Source organism: Empidonax traillii, unplaced genomic scaffold (assembly GCF_003031625.1).
Source record: "Empidonax traillii isolate 1590-97213 ecotype Southwest subspecies unplaced genomic scaffold, ASM303162v1 scaffold351:size1117198, whole genome shotgun sequence".
Taxonomy (NCBI): Eukaryota; Metazoa; Chordata; class Aves; order Passeriformes; family Tyrannidae; genus Empidonax; species Empidonax traillii.
Window position 1 is genome coordinate 269,244 of NW_020955544.1, and position 17,966 is coordinate 287,209.

The 17,966-nt window shown below is 38.8% G+C and overlaps 1 protein-coding gene across 4 annotated transcripts in view; it reads left to right on the forward strand.

Annotated features, from left to right (window-relative positions):
* The window catches only part of ATXN7 (ataxin 7), an 84,445-nt gene that overhangs the window by 29,311 nt on the left and 37,168 nt on the right, over window positions 1-17,966 (forward strand). The window lies entirely within an intron of this gene.

Consider the following 17,966-nt stretch of genomic DNA (forward strand, 5'->3'; position numbering starts at 1 on the left):
TAAGCAGATGATGAATGAAAGCTGTAGTTTACTGGTTACTTTCTAATAGGCAGTGGGAAAAAAAGAAGGGATGAGTCTGGTTTGTGATGTTAATTTTTGTGTGTTTGTTTTTCTAGTTTAGCAATTATTTTATAGCAGAGAAAGGTTCTAAAACTGTCTTAATATTGTTGATACTTGGTTCCCTTGGACTGTCTGAGATGTGTGCCGGAGAAGAGGCCCAGCTGTTTTAAACACTAGAGCAGTTAGACCAGAGTCATTTGTTTGATGCTGTTAGAAATGGAAGACTGAGTTTGTAAACATGGTTTACAATCACAGGAGGCAGGACTTGCCAGGGACCTTAGGAGATGATCTGATTCAGCACTTATCAACTTTTGAGCTCCAAAGAGCAAATGAAACCTAAAGCAAGGTGGCACAGGCTAGTTAGATTGGGAGGCAGTGATCCATACTGAAACTGAATCAAAATGGCTATTTTTTGTAGAATTCCCTATGTTGCTAAAATTTGGGAGGAATCAGTTTCTAGGATCAGAGTCACTGGTCACTGACTGGGAAGAAAGATGCAATAGGCAGCTATTCTGCGGCATTTACGTTCACTTGTGTCATTTTGCTGTCTTCCGAGTGTATCTCCAAGTTCTTAGGCGCTCCAAGTGAAAAATCACTTTATCACTTCATTGCCAGGTTCCAATATGATAGTGCTAAAACAGCATTTAAACAATAAGCATGCACATTATCATAATAAAGATTTTACTAATAAGGATTCCCAAATATTAGCTCTTATTTCTACCTCCTAAAATGCAAGCATCTAAGGTTTCCAGATTTTAACCATTAGCTGACGGGGTAAAGAATAATCTATCTTATTTTTTCCCCCCTCTGGAGAGAGATCATGAAACTGTTTTTGGATAGGCTGATCACTGAGACACAGCTTTTCCACTCTGACTCCAACCACGTGAATGATTTGTAGGGTTATGAGTTGAAAGAAGTTCATAAAACACTTTGAGAGTTAGAAGTGAAACTTCGTAGCTCTGTCAGGCTTCCAGAAGTCTGTTTCTTTGAGTTGCTTTATGACACATGAATGAGGCACTGACATGGTGTATACCTGTAGCTGGTCTCTAGGGAGCTCGGCCTACTGCAAAATAAAGCTGCAGTGATATTAATTAAGTTTAAGTTAACTTAAGGAACTAGGAGAGCAGCAAAACATACCAGCATATGTATGTATTGTGTTATCAAATAAAACTTTGAAAATACTGTAACTGATTCCTTTTCCCAGGAAGAATTTTGCCTTCAAAGTTGAGGAACAAACATTTATTGGACTGTCTAAACCTTGGTTCTTAACACAGAAAGGTGAACCAAAAGTATAAGCTTTGCTAAATCCACTCTAACCTCAAGATTTTTGTCACAGTAGCACACGGTGCTTTAAATACAACTAACAACAGAACTCCTTGTCTATGAAAGCGACTTCTCTACAGATTGGGAGTTGACTCAGAGGCCCAACTTCACAAAAGGATTTCAAGGTTATTTAGGCTAATTTAACCTTGCATTGCAACTCTTCCAGTTTGCATAAAAGAATTAAATATTCATGGCCTGGAGAGGGAGCGAAGGAAGGAACATGACTTTACATAGCCCACATATTAGAATTGGGTTCAAACCCAAGAACCATTTTCTTTATTTAACAACTGTCGGGCTCCCACTGGCCTGTGTACCCACTGGGATACGGGTGGTAGCTGTTTCTTTTCCCGCTTGCTGTTTCTCTGCATCCTCTGGTGGGAATGGCCTCATCCTGCCTGGTGGCGAGAGGTAGATTTCAGCCTCACAGGCAGTGGAGTCTCAGTCTCCTGAATGAAGGGTGAGTGTTCCTGTTGTTGTAACACTGCATTAAAGAAGGGGCTTAACACTGCCAGCTTCTCCCTTTGTTGTACTTTAAAGGAAAAGAGCGATGCCTGTTATTCTTTTAAAGGAATAAAGGACATAACTGTGTAATTCCGGGGCAACATTTGCAAGCAATGGAGAGAGGCAGGGTTTCAGACACACCTTTGTCGCTGGCATTTCCTATTTGCTGATCAGGCAGCTCCTCTCTCAGCATGCTGTTGGTTGTGAAGCCTGATGAGTCCTTAATACCTGTCAGTGATGCTAGTTCCACGCAGGGATCAGGAAACTAAAATTAGTTCATAGTCTCAAACACTTTTTTCTACATCCAACCCTTCTTTTCATAATGAAGCTCATATAAAGTAAGAACTAGAATTTGAATTTGGGCTTCCCAAACTCCCAATGTTTGTCTCTTACTTCCCTGTTTGTTTTTCACTGCTCTTATAAGCTTTCTGTTCTGCTAATCCATAATATGCAATCATTCCTGCTGGGATCCTCACAGACCTTCATCAAAGTGAGAAACTCACTGGATAGCTTCTTACACGTTGCTTTTTGAGACAGGAACAGTCCACACTGAGCTTTGATGTAGAAATCAGAGTTGCAGGAATAAGGTGTGGGCCCAGTGGACTTGGCTTGCTCTTGGTACAGAAAATCCCCGGAAGATGGAAATGAGGAAGGGATTTCCATCATCATGGGAAGATTTTTCTTTCAAGTAACCCTTAAAATTTACTTTGATTTTGTACAGTGAAATCTTCTAGTGCTGAGCAATCCTATCGATACAAGAGCATGTTAGAATCAATTGTGCTTATTAGTTATTTTCATATGTAATTGACCTGACAATCTTTTGGCTCCTCCAGTCACTTAATTAATTAGTGCTTGTGAACCAGCTAGAGGTGTGATTCCCCTGCCACACAGCTTGTGCTGTGATGAAGCAAGGATAGCATGTTGCGTTATAATCTGTAAATGCATTTTAAAACAACAAGGCAAAAATCTCGTCCTCTTCCTGCATTTTCCTTACTTTAAAAAGTAACTTTGCTGAAGTGCATCTTTCAAACTTGTTTGTGTGACAGTGGGAGCATGTGCAACTGGATGCAGCCAAAATGTTTTTATACATTCAGTTGATCTTGGAGATGCAGCAGATCTTGAAAGTGTTTGATTTGAAAAAGATGAATTCTTAGTATCAAACTGTGTAATCACTGCTTGAAATAGTTTTCCAGGAGATTCTGGCTAACTTGTGCTGAGTTTGGTTTGCTTTTAATAATTTTTCTAGCCATTGTTGTTGTGAAGAGGATCTCTAAATAGAACTGTGTGTGTAAGTGTAGAGTTCATGCGTGGTAACTTTGACAGGCTTCAACAGAGTGAACTTTTGCTTCTTACAAAATTTGACAACAGTTTGGCTCGTTTTGCTCTGTGGAAGAGTAGAGAAGCTCTGCATAGAAACAGTGAGGCCTAAAGCTGTTTATTGGGGCTGGGGGCCTAACCTTCCCTCAGCCCCCAAGAATCTGACTCTTCCCACAAAAAATTTCTGGTTATCATATGTGCTGTTTTAAAGGAAAAAAAAAACTGAAAAAAAACCAAACAAAAAAAACAGACAACCAACAAACAAAAACCCAAACAAACAAAAAAACACCCAAGAAAAAAAAACAAAAAACCAAACCAAACCACCCCCACCCCCAAGTCAGTTTTGAAGAGACAGAGAGAAAGAACCCATGTGCATCATCATTACTTGCACTTTTACTGATTAACCTGTACAACCCTTTTGAAGTGGTTGGGGTAAAAGTCTGTTATTCCTTTAAGTCTTATAGGTCTATATTTAAAGAGTTTTATATTCTTATATTGACTCATAATTCTTAAATAACTAAAATTGTAAAAATTATAAAAAAGGAAACTATAGGATCTCAGAGGGTAAAATAAAAGCATGGGGAGCAGAAGAGGGATTTGGTTAGACAATTTGAAATTGTTTGAGTTTTATTTGGTTTTAATAGCTTATCCAGTGCGTGCTGAAACCATGGGGTGTCTTTACTAGAGCTTAAGCATCTCATTCTTTTGGTTACACACACAGAGACCCTGTTTAGTTTGATTTTTGTGTGTTACATCCTTTGAGAGGTGAATCCTTTGGTACTGCCTGTTTCAAGCACTTCACTAGTACTGTCACCTTGGCTTATAGTTAACTGACAACAAAGGATAGGAGGACAGAACATGTGTAACTTGGGTCTTGAGCAGAATTTGATCAATTGTCATTCATCAAGATAGCTGAATCTCGGCTAAAATGTCATCTTGGCCACCCTTAGAGCATCCGTACAGTCTGCCAGTGATTTTTTTCTATTTGTACTTGGTGCTTCTGAGAACCCCAGGGAAGTTTGTGGTTGCTCTCCCTCTGTGTAACTGAGCTATTTGGGGTGATCTGGTGACGAGGGGAGATGCAGAGGAGGCAGTTACTCTGTCAGAGGCAGAGTTAGTTGGGTGCTGGTCACTGGTGCTCAGCAGTATCACAGATCAGAACTGGTGATGGCTGTGCGGTGACGTCGTGTGGTTCCAGTCTTACAGTTCTTAAACTATTCCATCTTCATAAAGCAAGTGTTGAATTTTCTGTGGGAATGCAGATTGTCAGTTTTTGGTAGGCACCTTCAGAAAATGCTCTAGAAGATTTTGTGACTGTACAGTCAGTCAGGAGAGCAGGTGGGAGCAAATTCTGTTCAGCATCGTGTCACCTGGTAACAGTTGAACTTCTGGTCTTTGACAGTTAATATGTCCTGGGGATAAAAATAAAAGACTCCATGAACCTCTAGGGCATTCAGCAGAAGCTTTGAGATTTGATTATATTAATTGCTATTAATGGAAGTTACCAGAGCTGTGATGGTACTAAGAGCTATGCAGTGAACCCTTGTTCTTCTTGAGCCCTTGCTGGGCAGGGCTGAGCAGTGAAATTCAGGACTGGGCCAGAAAGGCTCACTAGAAGCCCAAGGTCTAGAATTTTCCCAGTAGCAGGTTCAATAAATAATTAAAGCAGTGGTGAAACTTCTGTTTCAATATTAAGTTGTAAATACAAGTAAGAGACAGCATCTTATTTCAAATTTAAATTTGTTTTTATTCAGCCTTGGAAAGTACTCAATTGAGTTGATTTTTGTTGTGTTAAATCATGTCAGAGATGCTTAGAGGGCTCTATAGTCCTTGACTGCCTGCAAATACACTGTGAGAATTTTTAATAGATTGAAATAAATATTTTAAGGTAGCAGTACAAAGTGCCATGCTTCTTTTTTGACATTCTGCATAGCTCTTCACAGTCTGTAATCAGATAAATCTCTTCTTCATTTCATTGCATTTTAATTGACTATTTACACAATGTGTTTTAAGGATTTGTGGGCTGGTTATCGTAAAACAATTACAAGGAGACTTTAAAATTGCATTGAACTGTTTAAGAAAATTGCAGAGGTTTTATGAGATTGCTTGAAAAACATGCAATTTGAAAGGATGCTACTTTCAAAATTCTTTGCAGTTACTGGCTCTCATTTTCTTCTTGTTATTTTTTCTCCTTAAATCCAAGTTCTGTTTACAATATTTAATTATTTCTGGTGAGATGAGTCATATGTTATAAATAGAATATTGTGATGTTAGACTGCAAGTTAGAACTGTGTCATCTCATATGCTTTAAAGATACTTTGCAGGTTTTAGATATTACCGTAGTATTAGTGTGATATTTGCAAGGCCTTGGGGACTGTCACTGGAACTGCAACCACAAAACTGCCTCGATCTATCCATAATACGTGAGCAGACAGGATATTTTCTTTTAATAAGAACCTTTTGAAATAGTTGTCTATACGCATAAGTAACAGTGGGGAATTCACTGTTATCTAATGCTTCTTAAGTGGTATGTATGATTAGCTAGGTTATCCCTGTGCAGAAGAGGTGATGTCTCAATAATACTTGGGTAAAGATTGCTTTCTGTATCGTTTCTGTGCTATATTTAACAACAGATGCTCAGTAAAAGAAGAACAACGCAATAAATATGTAGAAATATGACTTTCACACGAGTTGGTAACATTATGGTCTAAGTAGAGCAGGAAAGACAAAAAGGCTTAGTGAAGGATACTTTTAAATAAATTGGGTTAAGAGGATGCAGATTACTCTCTCTAAGGTAACTATTTTAGAAGCTATTTCTTCCATTGCAGTGGAACTATAAAAGCAGATCTGTCCAGTTCTTACACCTCTCCTGGCTATGCCCAGACTGTGGCTGTAACTGCTGAAGGTCGACTGGGGATAGGTGTGATCTCTTATAGCTTACAAGATAGAAAAGATCGTATCTTTCACAAACCCTTATAATATTTGACTTGTAATTAGGTAGTCTAAATAATATCTAAGATGCTTAAAAATTGTTTCTCTTCTTGTGTAGTGAATGAAATCACCACTGCTGTGAAAGTTCTCCATATGTATGATACTCAACATTATTTCCTAGACATTCTTACAGGGTAGGTGACAGCACAGAGGTGAATAGAGCTTTGTATTGCACTTCAAGTTTTTCAGCAGCAAGTGTTAAAATCTGACAAAAGGAATTCAAAGTATAATGGAGCAGAATAGCATGACTGTAAAAGCAGTTGTCATGGAAAGCAATGAATTTATTGTAATCTGCGCTCCCATTGCTAGAAAGCTTTGCACAGTCAGAAGCTGTCCCTGCCTGTGCAGCTGTGAGCCAGGACTGGTGGTGCCGTGGCTCTTGGACTGATTGTCATGGCAAGTCAGATACTCGTGGTAATCACAGATCCTACAGGGTATGACAGGATGTGACTTCATCAAAGTAAACTGCACACACAGCTGCTCCCACATTGCTTGGAGTCGTGATTGCTACCTTTGGAAGTGGTCACCATGATGGTAAATATCCTGGGTTATTGGCTCAGGTAGATTAGGAATACTCAGATGCTCAGTTAACTTGTGTGTAAATGCTGCTCATCAGCCCTTGTGGAATAAGCTGATTTGTGGTAGCCTGTTTTCCCATGAGAAAGATTGTTTATTTACCAACTCACCCCCACCCTGATTTCCACTTACATTAGCTTTGGCATAGCCCATAGGCAAACTTCATTGATAATACAAGGTGAAAGAGATAATTGGTTATGCCTCCCTTCTCTTCTGGGGGAATTATAACAGGCAGAAAACTTAACACAGTGTTCTCGATCTGCTCTTCTGTTGCTAAGCAGGACTTGAATCTTCCATCGACTGTGGTGCCACAGAAAATGCAGTGTTCTCAACTGGCACTAAAAAAAGAGTATACAAAGGAGCTGAAGGGTTAAAATCCAATAGGGACCAGTTTTGAGATTGTAAGCCCATGTTGTGTGCTCTGGGTCTGAAGTCTAGAGCTCTCATGGTTTTATCTGCAAGAAAGTTGGTTGGACGCTTTCATGCCTGGAAGTCCTGTAGATGCTTGCATTAATATGAAGTGTAGAAGTTTTAATGAATTAAATTTGAAAATCAAGTCATGAGGTGAATACAGAGTAAATTGGATGTTTGTTTTCCATTAACATCAAATTCCATTGTATTTTACCCTTCGTAAACTTAGTTTTCTGTCTACAGTTTTTTTCACTGTCTGCATAAATGGTGTAGTAGATATTGTCAGTAGGGAAATTGGTTTATTAAGTATTACATGGGGATATGAGGTGGTGGTGTGGGCCACTGAAGTCAGCAAGGGTTTTACTTGTGACTGGAGGGAGGACACAGGAGCAGGTTATGGTGCTCAGTGGTGAGAGAGGAGACGGCCACGTTCACTACAACCTCACGATCAGACAGACAGCAGAGAAGTACTTCACTATGCAAACATTTAATTGTCAGTCCCTAGATATTATAGCCATGGCTTTGTCAAGGTGTATATAGCCTAAATTACACCCTCTGGCTATTGTTTCAGGCAAAAATACAGAAGAAAATCTGTATCAGTTTACACCTAGGGTGTGGTTCTGCACTTTTGGTTTGTTTTTTTTTCTTCTTTTGCTTCTAGTAATGCTGGATTAAGCAGCTCCTCTGTCTCTGTGAAATAACAGTTGTATTCTAACTGTAAAGTTGTTTCCAAAACACAGTGATGGCTACTTAAAGAATATAATTTTCCATCACGTATTTGGTCCTCAAATCCTCAAATCCATTTGACCGTGTTTGATTGTGTATCTTTCCAGAGTGAATCCAGTCTGATTTTTACATGTCTACCTACAAGATTGTATAGCATAGTAGATCTTGTATCTTGGTTGTCTTTGAGTGTTAGAGATGTTGTATCAGTGAATAACTGCAGTGTGAATCAGGATCAGTTATAAGGGGCATATTGTGAAAACTAAACAGCAAGTAAGAACTAGTTTATATAATTTAATGTATAAATATTTTTTAAAAGTTATTTTTAGTAATTAGTTATGCCAGGAAGCCAAGTAATAGAAATCAGAAGTTTCTGTAACTTTGCTGAGATGCTTCCCAGTAACTCTGTAAGCTGGAGAAAATATCATTTGAATTCGGGTTACTCTGCTGAAGAAGGGTTACAGCATCATTTATCTCTTCTTGGAGTGCTATTGCAAATTATGCCAAAAAGAGAAAGAGGCATCACTTATACAGTATACATAAATGTGTGCCATACCAAATATTCTTTTTATTGCTTCAGAACAAATCCATAGTCGTGGAATATCCAGCGCTGCGAAGATTTGGGATAACTGGCTGTATTTTTGATAGATATGTCAAAGGAACAGAAAGTGTTCCCAATAGTCAGACAGTGTGGGTGTTGGATTATTGAGACAGCCATGTAAAATAACTTGGAAAGCAATTATTTTCAAAATAATAAACCTTCCCATGAATTTTCCCACTTTTCCCAATAAATGTTAAAATCATCTGTTTTGTTCCTGTTCAGTTAGAATGACTCTAGAAATGTATTAAAGGAGTGTTTTACTTGCCTTTGACAGCTAGAAAGAAAGCTTTACTGGGCTTTGGTTTGTGAGGAATATAATTTTGAGGTTCAGGATGTTCAGATAATTTGTTTTTTAAAACAGAGAATCTGTGTTTGAATGGGTCTGTTCTGCTCTGCTCACAGAGATGGCAGTCGTCCTGCTCTTGCTGGTACTAGATGGAAGTATTTGAGAGGAAAAGCCTAAATTAATTTCCTGATTTAGGCAGCATTTACTTCATAAAAGTAGTTAAAGATGAATTCTGAAAAGCAATTTTGTTTTTCATTTCTGTGAAAGTTGTGTTACCCAAATCATCTGTCTAGAAATCCTGGTTGTTAGGAAGCTTCTGTTCCACACTGTAGTTTGTAATTTATAGAGGACAAATTTTGAACCAAATTCAATATATCTGCATTGCCTACCAAAGTCAGTGTAACATGTACTTATATAATAGATTACAAATTTTTGTCCTAAATTCTGTGGGGTTTTTGTGGCTCAGTGATTGAAGGAAAACTTCTACTACTGGTTGTGTTATGAGATTCTGGGGGAAATATCAGTGTCTGAACCGCACCTGATATGGTTTGATTATGTTTTGTATCTAGGCTGGCCAGAGCCCTCTTCTTGTCTGATATTTCTTCTCTAGAACCTGCTTTAACATCCAGCTGACTCTGCTGTGCCCGGCTGTTTCAACATCACTGTTTCCATGGGGTGTTTGGAGAACTCCGAAATGCATCGGTCCTTGTTTAGGAAATTTCCTTTTGGTTCTGCCTGATTCTCAGCTTGTGCCCTGAAATGCAGGGGCACAGACCACTGTGACATTTGCTGGAATTAAACTTGCAAGTATCTTCAGTTGTTTTTGTGGCCTGAATTTAATGATCTGAAGTGCTAGCTTGATAGCCTTGGAGATAAGAATACTATTTTTATCCGCAGAGTAGGTAGAGCACAGGAGTAAAATCTTCGGTGCACTGTCAACGTGTCTCATCTGAGGCTTGTTTACAACTGCTTGGGATGCAAAAGGGGTTCTCTGTGCAACACTGCAATTCTCTGTCCTCCTGCTGACGCCATACAGAATTGCTGTGGATAACCACAACAATGTGAAGAAAGGCCCCTGTCCCAGGAAAGGGTCAAAATCGCAGCCTGGATAGATGGTGCTCTTTGTTGTAGAATGGGGAGGCATGATGGTAAGGTTCAGCATCATCAGTTTTATTTATAATTTAATCATCCCAGGAGTTTTCCTTCACTCATGTGAGTCGAGTTGTGACCGAGGTCTCACAGGAAGCCTGGTGTCATCACAGGGATTCAGGGTGATGTCGCCGACTGACAGGAGCGTTTGGGCTGTCCCTACTGTTATGGTGGCCCGGCCATACCCTTTCTTGGACTCCTTTGGCATCTTTCCCCAAGTGCTCCACACTGTTGCTGGAAGCAAAAGCTTTTGAGCAATTTCCAAACACAAAGCGGTGCATTGTGGGCCAGCACTGGGAAGACTGGCTCAACAAGTTTGGCAGCAGTGGCTTTGGCTTCCTGCCTACCCTGGATAGGCACCACTAAGAGATTGCCATAGTCTCCGAGCGGGTTCGAGCCGAAGATCCCAGCCTAGGTCCTAAAATTCGTGTGCGTGCAAGTGCTGTGTCTGGCAAAGGATCTGCTGCTGTTGTTAACCGTGGTTTTGTTATCCTAGATATGTTTGCAGTAGTTATCTTTTGGCTGCTTTAGGAAGGTGGATGTGTTATTTGTTTTCGGTGTACTGGGGGATGGTAAACTCCACAAATTTATTATAATATCAAAGGATCCTGTTTACCTTTCAAATTCCTGTTACCTATTTAATCTTACTTACTGTTGTCATCCTGAATCATCCAGGGACAGTTAACTGCTGCTCTGAAATGTCCTTTTCCATGCCTTTTTAAAATACCAACTCCGTGTTCTTTGCTGTGGCTGTTCCTTAAAACTGACTCCATGTCTTCCCTGACGTGTCCTTTGCAGACAAGCCTCCTCTTGTACCACGATGCATCAGGACCACCACTTGAGGTCTGTGGGGTTCTCAGGGGTGCAGGACACCACTTGCCTGTGTCTCATTGCACACAACTGTGCTCTGAGTATGTCTAATCTTGTATCTGCATAAGGATGACTTTGTCTTGCTGCTTAAATAATCACATTTATTTAAGTTTTTATGTCCTTTTTTGACACAAGATGTCTGAAAATTAAGGCTGGTGTCCATTTCAGTACTTTTTTCCCAAGAGCATTTTGCTCCCTAGCTGGCCTTTTTTTCACCTCCCACTGTATGTTTAGGTCCATTCGTACATATCCAATACCTTTTCTCCCTAAGTGTCACGAGTGCTGTTATCTGCTGAGAGACCAGAGGAGCAAAGCAGTCTTAGGAAGTATCTGTGAAAAATGTGAGTTAGACCAAACCAGCCTAATCAGAACATAAAGTAGCCAGAGCAAATTCTTCTGTCTTTTCCTTTTGTTTTGCTGAAGGTGTTACCTTCTGTGTACATCACAAGTGGGCTGGTGTTTAGGTTATGTTAGAGGCCCAAACCATGAAAGAGCAGAAAAACTGTTTTAAAATATGTCAGTCCTTTCAGAGCTTCTGCATGTATGATATGATCTAAGTGATGCTTCATTTGTTAATACATCTTAATTTAAAAATATTGAAGGTTGCAGTCCTTCCCAACCTGTTTCTATTTACGAGTGAAATGGGTGATTTCAGTAGTGGGGAACTAGTGCCAGATATAGAAGAATAATACCTGGTGCGGATTTGTTCACCCAGTGTTTTCAAAGACTTTATTCTGTATACATATTGTGTATTCTTTGTGTAATGTTTGGAGATGGAATCCTGGCAGGCTCCTAAAGTAAGGAGAATCATTCCTAACAGTGAGGAAATGCATCTTGGAATAAGGATAGCGATGGGCTTATTCTAAAGGGGAGGTGATGTGCCAAGGCAAAACTTAAATTTCTTCTTTAGAAGAATTCAAAATTCCATAACAAAAAAAATTTAACTTCCATGAATAGTTTTTAGGCTGAACTGGGTTTGTGTTGTATCACAAACAGCCAGCAGTGAAGTTACTGATGTTATATTGTGAATAAGTAGCCTGATTTCCTTCAGTGCTTACCTATTTTCTTACTATAACTGTGTGTCAGAGGACAGCTAGCACTAGTTTAAAGCCTAACCCTTCTGAACAGGTGGATTCCCTCTTGGCAGGAAATTCCTGATGACTGTAGCTCTGTATGTGCTGGAATATATCAATTGTGAGACATAAAGACTTCAAGTTTACCAGTTCCTCAGCTAGATAATTGAAATTGTAATATTTTATTGTCTAAAGGTATACAATAGCCAAGTTCAAAATACTTTGTGTAACTACACATGTATTCAAATTCATAAGAAGTGAGTTAGCTCTTTTACTGCACTGTAACAACAAAAACGTTTTATTTTCCACTTTGTCTTTTAATCTTATTAAAGATCACAGTACTGTTGGGCTTTTTTTTGCTATAGTACATTTATATGCCTGTTGCTGTGCAACTTGTATAGGTTTTTTTTATTGTATCAAATCAACTCCCAGTAAATCTGTAAAGCAAAGGAAATAAATTTTAATGGAAAAACTAATAGGGCCTGCCAAATTGAGAGGGGTGCAGAAGTATAAGTTGGTATGTGAAAATCAAGAGGCATCAGTTTCGTTATAGCTATATTAGGCATGATTGAAACAGTCTTATTTTTGAGGTGGATGTTCCAGTGCATGGAGAATGGGAGTGGCAGGGGTGGGGTGGTTTTAGGTAGTTGGGTTGCCTAATAAAAGAAAATATTGATATACAATTCAGTTGACAGGTCCTCTGTTTTATTTCCCTTTTTTAATTTTTTTATTTTTTGAATATGCTGATTTGCTCCCTCAGGTATCAGGTGCACGATGTCAGATGTGACCAGAGCATTTTTTGTGCCAAGATGCACTGTCTTTGCATTAAAGAGCACGCTGCTGTCACACAGGAGTTGGGGCTGCAGTCAGCAGGGAAGAGGAGGGGAGAGGTTGAAGGATGAGCGCTGTGCGTGTCTTAGGTAGCAGGGAACATGATGTGTTTTATTATTACAAAATTTTGTTGTGTTCTCATACCACAAAAGATGTAGTCATGGGTACATTGTATTCCTCCACTTCCCAGTGGAAAAAAAAAAAAAAAAAGTGTAAATCTGTCTGTGAATTTCTTTACTGCTCTACTCCCTCAGTCACTGAGCGCTGAGTCACAGCCAGCACCCAGTCCTATGGCTGGATATGGACAGTGGCACAGGGAAAGTAGCAAAAACCACACCTGCCAATTCTTTTTCCCCTCCAAAACATGTCAGGATAGGAGATGGGAGAGGCTGAGAAGCCCGGAGCACGTTCACCATTTGCACTCACGACATATCAAAATGCCTCAGCTGCGATGAGACGTTTTGAGTAAACCGTGAGTTTAGGTTTAAATAAAACAAACTTCCTTTTTCCTACTCCAGAAGTACAGCTGCTGCAGAGTACACGGAGTGCTGCTTGTGTAAGAGGAGAAAAGTGCCAAGCCTGTTGATGTTAAAACAATTCATAATTGTGGTGTGCTTCAGGCTATATGACTTAAGATACATTTTAGACTATTCTATGGATGATTTATTTCAATTTAATTGAAGCTGTGTTTAACTAGTGGCTTATCCAGAACATTTTTTCCCCCCTCACAATAGACCCTGGTTTTCTGCATGATAACTGAAGTGTTTCTGTGTACACTTTCATATTAGCTTAGTCCAGATTTTAATTTTACTGTGCAAATTCAAGGTTTTTCATTCCCTGAATTCAGTTTAATTTCTGTGTCATAGTTTCATAACTCATCTTTAAAGGTTCCTTAAAGGTATTTTAGGATTGGATTTTTTTTTTTGACATATAAATAATAATTTGTTGGCCTTCCCAAAATACAACAGTGGCATGATGAGATCATGTCACCTAAAAATAATGCATGACGTTGAAAGAAGATTTCTTACATGAAAAATTGTATGTTCAGCATTTGCATAATATTATATAAATTGGTTGGAGAAATTTAAAATATCTTTAGGTCCAGAAACTAGACAGTAAATGGGAATAGCTTTGCAGATGACTGACTTCATTCAAATTGCTGATGAAAACTTCATGTAACAGGATACGATGTGTGGGGGGAGACTTAAAAAGCTTTTCAGCAGATTAAAATATGCTACTTGTGTTTCATTGAGAAATTTACTCATGTCTTTCTATTGACAATCTTCTGTAAGCTTGCTCACTGAAATTATGGATTATTCTTATAATAAACTTAGAAAACCTATCTAATAGTTTGACTGAACAATTTGACATGTGTTTTATGTTAGATTTTCAAAAAAAATGTGTGTAGATGAATTCATATACAAAGAATTTAACTAAATACTTAGATGTCTGCTTTAATATGTTTTATATATATAATTACAGGAACATTCAAATCTTGGGAGCCTAAAATTAGAACTCCCAGCTGCACACTAGGCTTGCAGGTGCACGTGTGCATGACACACTTCTCTTTGGTATCTGCTGCTCAGTTTTTATCCTTGGATATGATATAGACACTTCCCAGAACTGTTAAATTTTAGAGAACAGGAGACTGTCAGTGTTTCATTCTGCATCCTCATGGAGAGGGAGGAAAGGCTCCAGGAGAATTGCTGTGCTCGTAGCCTTGCACAAGGATTGCTGTTTGGATTTGCAGCTTGGGTATGCACAGAGCAGTGTTACTGCCTGCAACATATGGCAAAGCTTTTTGCTGGAGGTGTAACTCCAGGGAATGATGCAGGGAATGGGGTTTTGGGAATGCAGCACAACTGAACCCACAGCAAAGAGGTAGGTCATCCTTTACCCTTTCACCAGGTAAGGTTCTGCCTTGAATTTGGGGAAAGCAAAGCAAAATCTACAGAGCTGTAGCTTTGGAAATACAGATTGTTGTGAGTTTTGAAAGGAGACCTGACAGAGAGGACTCCACTTTTAGAGATTAAATGTTCTAACACTAGTAGAGATTTATGACAGTGATCGAATCTCTTAATGCAGCTCCTGTGCCCAGTTAAACCAGATTGTGGGGTTTTTTAGTCTTGAAGTGAAAGTCATTTCTCTGAGCCAAAACTTTGAGGTTTGAGTATTCTTAGGACTTCAATAAAATGCTGGGTAACTGCAATATTTGCCAAAGTGGAAAATGCAGTAAAAACATTTAATCAAGTTTTCAGCTGTTCCTTCCTTCACCTGATCAATCAGCAGCTGCACAGTGAAACAAAGTTCAGAGCCAAAGGAGAGCTGTGCCTTTCAAATGTCTCCTTGAACAGCTGGGCTTCCAAAGCTGTGTGTACAAAAAATGTAAGTTACTTAATGTAGAGAATGGAGTTGGCAAGGAAAGAAATAGATAACTTTGCAGAAAATGCTTCAGCGGTGCTCCCCAAAATGAAGCAGCTCAGGTATGGGAATGAATGTCCACTTGTTTTCTTTTATTTTGTATTAAAAGGCTTTTTTGCATCCGAGGCAACATGAGCACCTTTTTAAAACAGATTTTTTAAAACAGTGTTTCTGTGTGCAAATTTGATCATTTTATGTTTGGTTTGTTTGATTATGCACATGTTCTCTGCAGGCACAAATTTGTCATGCCTGCGCATATGGTTCATAAAATACTTGTGTTCTATTAATACTTAAGTGTTCATTATTGGAAATTTTGCAGAAAACCCCGAACTGTGCATGTTTTGCTAGAATCTCTTATTTTGTTTTAAAATTTGTGTAAACCAGAGCACTCTGAATACTGCATGGTTTAGTTATTTTGTTCACAGTATCTGTTTAGGAATATTCTTTTATTATTGTCTTGCTTAGTACACAGTGAAAAAAAATTGCCAGTAGTTTAATTTCACTTCAGCATTGATAAGTACACAAAACCACATGTGTTCACGAGTGATAAGCACTTGAGTGTTTCTGGAAAATACTTTGGAAATATGTTGTTTAAAAAATAGTATTTTAGTCGCAGAAAGCGAAGTATTTGTGCATGAAAGGTAAGTTTTGAGATGCTAACTTGGATCATTTGGATTTTTTAAGAAAACATTCATATCAGTTAAAATAAGGGCCTATGTCACTTAGAAGAGGTGGGAGCTTTACTTAAGATAACCAGGTTAGTTAAGATACCTCGCAGTGCTGTTTGTAGCCGCCTCAGTTTGCAGCTAAGATTCTCCTTGTGCCCGAAGATCACTTGTTATTGACTACTAAAGTTGGCAATAGATTCAGCAGGACTGACCCACTGTGCAGATTTCTTGGCAGAACTTTAGCTCTTTTGGGCCAACTGTAAGTCATTAGTTTGGTGGTGACAGAGCTGAGCTTCCTGTGTAAAATCTGCCCGGGTTTGGTACGACCTGTTTGCGGTCCTCGCTGCTGGTTAGTCGCCTTCCTTCTCCCTCCCCGTGCATCTCCCCCAGATCACAAGCACTTAAAAATAGTAATTTGTAAGGCTTTGTGTGCTTTCGGGCACTAAATGACATTCATGTTCTCCACAGCCATAAAAGGTAAAACAACAGAAATATTTTTATTACTTTTTCAGGATCTGACATTACCTGGGACACGTATTACAAACAGATAATGGGAATTGTCACAAAATTTCTTTTCCTTCAAGATGTCAACTACTTTTAAGTTACTACAGCTGTGGCTTTTTTCCTCCTGTTTTCAAAAAAATTTCAGATGTTAGTGAAGAGTTGTGCTATCTTAAATAATAGTTCTGTTAAAAGCATGCCTGTAGAGAAAGAGATCTACCAGTTAAGTCAAGTTAAAACAAGGTGTACTTGCATATTTTTTACCTTAGTATGATCAAGACTGATTCTCTTCTAATGAGAAGAGAAAACACAGCTAGTACAGAGCAAATGTATTCAAGATAGCTGTTGGTGGACATTATTTGATCTTGCTTGGTTCATGAAGTAAATAGTTCAAACAATCCAGATTTTGGCAACATTCCAAAATAATGGAATCTATTTACAATTTCCTTTTATAGTACCTCTGAAACAGTTTCCTGATGTCTTAATGGAAAAGCTAGTGAATTGATAAAGGTTGGTACATGTACTTAAGGTAGATTTGGATCAGGCTCTTGTAAAAAGAAAGGTACATTCTGTGTTTGGGGTCAGTTAAAGATAATAAAGGGTTATATATATCTGCTGGGAGTGTAAATGTAATAGTTTAGGGCATCGTGGTTTTAATGCGTCTAATATTAATTATAGTGATTAAAAATATTCTGGGAGTATAACCAGGCTGGTGTTGTGCTGAAGGCGTGTTGTGCTGTGCTGTGGGGATCTTTGTAGCCAAAGCCTTTTACTGTTCACATCAGGTATCAGCATACAACGTCCATTGTCAAATTGGACTGAATGGTGAGCAGTACATACATTTTTGTGATAAATCAGGCTGAGACTTCAAAAAATAACAAGCAGATGTTTATGCTGTGAATGGATAGGGAAGAATGAACATTAGCAGTGTTTTGCCATGAAAAATATTTCTGCTGAGCTTTTACATATTCATGTCGCATTTTGATCAAGTCTTCTGTTCTTTTGCCGTAACTCTGACAGTTTGTTCTTTGCCCTTTCACTTCTACCCTTGGTAGTTTTGCTTTCTCTTCTTTTGATTCAGTTTTCACTCTCCTCCTTTTTTCAGTTGCAGTAAACAGACTTCTGGAAAATAAGAAACTTGTGTTCTGGTCTCTGCACGCAGCCAGGATTAGGGTTCATTCTACCCTCTTCTTCTAGTGATTGCTGTGCTGGAGAAGATCTTCACCTCACTGGTTTTGGTGATATTTCATTTCTAGAAGGGATGCTGTCTTATTAGATAATAGGATAAATGGACTGTGCAATGGTCCCTGTCTGAAAAGGGGCAACAAGGTTTGTAGGAAATCTGATATATCGTGGGGGTTAAAAAAAAAAAAATCCGAAAGAAATATACAGCTGTGATAGTCACTGAAACTAGTGGCTAAATAAATGCAAACTGCTGACCTTTTTTCTAACTGAGGAGGTTTTAGGCTGTTTTGTGTGTTCTGTTCTGTGTGATGTTAAGTAATAGAATTGTGAGATTGAGAGTACATGGTTAGTTTTAATGACCACAAGTATGAATTTCTGTAGTGTAGCTGCCCTGAAAGAGAATGCTGGAAATACTAAGAAATTACTCAATCACTTATGTGTTTCCATGATGTGTTTCAGAGAAGAGGAGATGGCAGCTC